This window comes from Poecilia formosa, unplaced genomic scaffold (genome assembly GCF_000485575.1).
Source record: "Poecilia formosa unplaced genomic scaffold, Poecilia_formosa-5.1.2 Scaffold193, whole genome shotgun sequence".
Classification (NCBI taxonomy): Eukaryota; Metazoa; Chordata; class Actinopteri; order Cyprinodontiformes; family Poeciliidae; genus Poecilia; species Poecilia formosa.
The window spans coordinates 31,502-33,977 of NW_006800132.1; positions in this window are offsets into that span (position 1 = coordinate 31,502).

The following is a 2,476-nucleotide window of genomic DNA, read 5'->3' on the forward strand; positions in this document are numbered from 1 at the left end:
TGAAAATAAAACACCTTGTATATTTATCCATTTTTGTCAAACAGCAATCAAGAAAAATAACAAATTCAAACTCTTGTTGGAGATTCCAGGTGAGTTCAGGAGGTGAGTGTGGACAGGGAGTGAAAGCTGAGCAGGTTACAATGACAGACTGATGCTCCTTCAGGTCAGAGGGAACATTAATGCTGGGACTCCAAGGAGAATCTGGAGTTTCACATAAGACAGTTTAGAAAGTGACCACTGACAATTTGGAGGTGTTTCAGCTGAAGAGGTGCAAACTATGAGGCGCCGTCTAGGACAAAATCTATGTTTTGTCTCTCACACACTACGAAAGACTCACGCACACTCAAAAAATACTCAAATTGCGCATACACACTACTAAAATGTTGCACACGCACACACATTTTGTGCGTCGCACACGCAGACATATATCATGTTAGTACAGTGTATGTGTGCAACAAAGATAAAATCTGTGTGTGTATGTGTGCAACATTTTAGCAGTGTGTATGCGCAATTTGAGTATTTTTTGAGTGTGCGTGAGTCTTTCGTAGTGTGTGAGACAAAACATAGATTTTGTCCTAAACGGCCCCTCATAGCAAACGACAAAAGCTTTCAAAGATTGATGCATCTTCTTTTAAAAAGACTCTGACTGAGATTACAAATTTTACACCAAAACATGGTTTGAATTTCTAAACAGAATAAAATCGAAGAATAATTGTTTTAGAAAATTAGATAATATGTTGTTAAAAGTAATATTTTTTCTCACCATTAACGGTTATTTGAAGAGGATGACACTTTGCGTTTGCCCTGAATGGCCAGTTCTCAATGCAGAGGTAGTATCTGTCAGTATAACTAGTCCTTAAATTAGGAAACACAGTGGTGCAGTCTTCCTCATTCAGGTTTCCAATCATTTTCAGTGAATACATGTTAACTGACCCACTGCTGTTGAAAATAATAGGGCTTGGCTTGGAATTAAAAGTTGTAGTAGTTTTCAACCAAACTCCATAGATGGGTCTTCTGATGTTATATGAGGAGTGTGTTGAATTAAATCTACATGGGATTTGCAAACAAGATCCACTCAGAGCTTCAATCTATTGAGGTATGTCAGCAATAAGAGCTGGATCTGGGCAACAGGCAAAAACACCTGTAAAAACAGATTCACAATGAATATAATGCAGAGCAAATTCTGCCTTCAGAGAAAGTTCATGATCTATAAACTCCAATTCAACTGCAAAATGTTGCATGCAAAGCTTTTAAATAACATCAGGATAGTACAGACTAGAAATGATTCATGTGACGTCTCCAAATAAGACAAAGTGAACAAACATCTCACCGGGAAGAAAGAAGACACTCAGTAACATGTTGACTGCCAGCATGTTCTCAGACAGACTCTGATAGACCTTCATCTCTGGAAATACTTTCGACCATCTGCTGCTGGCTTTTAGATTCAAGTCATTTAAAGATTTTTTTTTTTCCCTTCTCTGCCATTTCACCCAATCAAACGCCAAACTGTCATCTAGGAAAAAAATGGTAACAAGTTGAAATTAATATGTTCACAAAACCCCAAAATTACAAAATATGATATTTGAAAGCCTTACATATATTATTCTTAAATTTAAAAACAAAGATTAACTTACCAAATGTCCAGCAAAACAGAGACAAGTTCAACAAACAAGCCATCAGTATGAGGAAACTGCAGAACCAACTGAGCAGTTGCTTATTTTTACTGTAAGTTTTTTCTCGCTTTTTTTTGCTTGTTTTTTTTTTCTAGTCTCCATCTACATCATCTCACTTCCCTAAAACACACTGACTTTGGTTCTGAGTTGAGCCTTTATAAATAGCTATTACTTTACTTCAGTTTACATCGAATGTCATTGACGTTTTACTTTATTTACTTTTTTTGTTGCATGTTAGCTGAATGACTACTCCACTCCAGTATATCAAGTTAAGCTAGCAAGCAAGATGATGTTGTTACCTGTTTTACATCCACTACCAGTTAGCTAACACCAGGAACAAACTCATTAATTTCCATACAGAAGTTGTACTCACGGTTGCATTCTAGATATTTAAAAGTAATCTTTATAGTCACAATATAAAGAGCAAAGTCAGGGAGGAGACATTAGACCAGAGGCCAGCAGTAGGGCGGTGATGCGGGGTTTCCTCAGGTAAAGAAAGATTAGAATTAGCTGAGAAAAAGATATTTGCTCCACAGAGAAACCAGGTGGGTGTCTGTACAGGGTTTTTACAGATATTACAGAATTACACTCACTCACTCTGAAATATTTCAGAGTGAGAGTAGAGAACGCAATATGGAGTTTATATTTGTACATGTTTTTTTTTTATTATTTTATTTTCAGACATTGTGTTCAAGAAGGCAACAGTTATATGTCATTCAATTTTTATTTATTTTTGATTAATTTTGTACATTTGTGCTGTCATATTTGACTAAAAAGTCAATGTTGTGCCACTTCCTATGGTT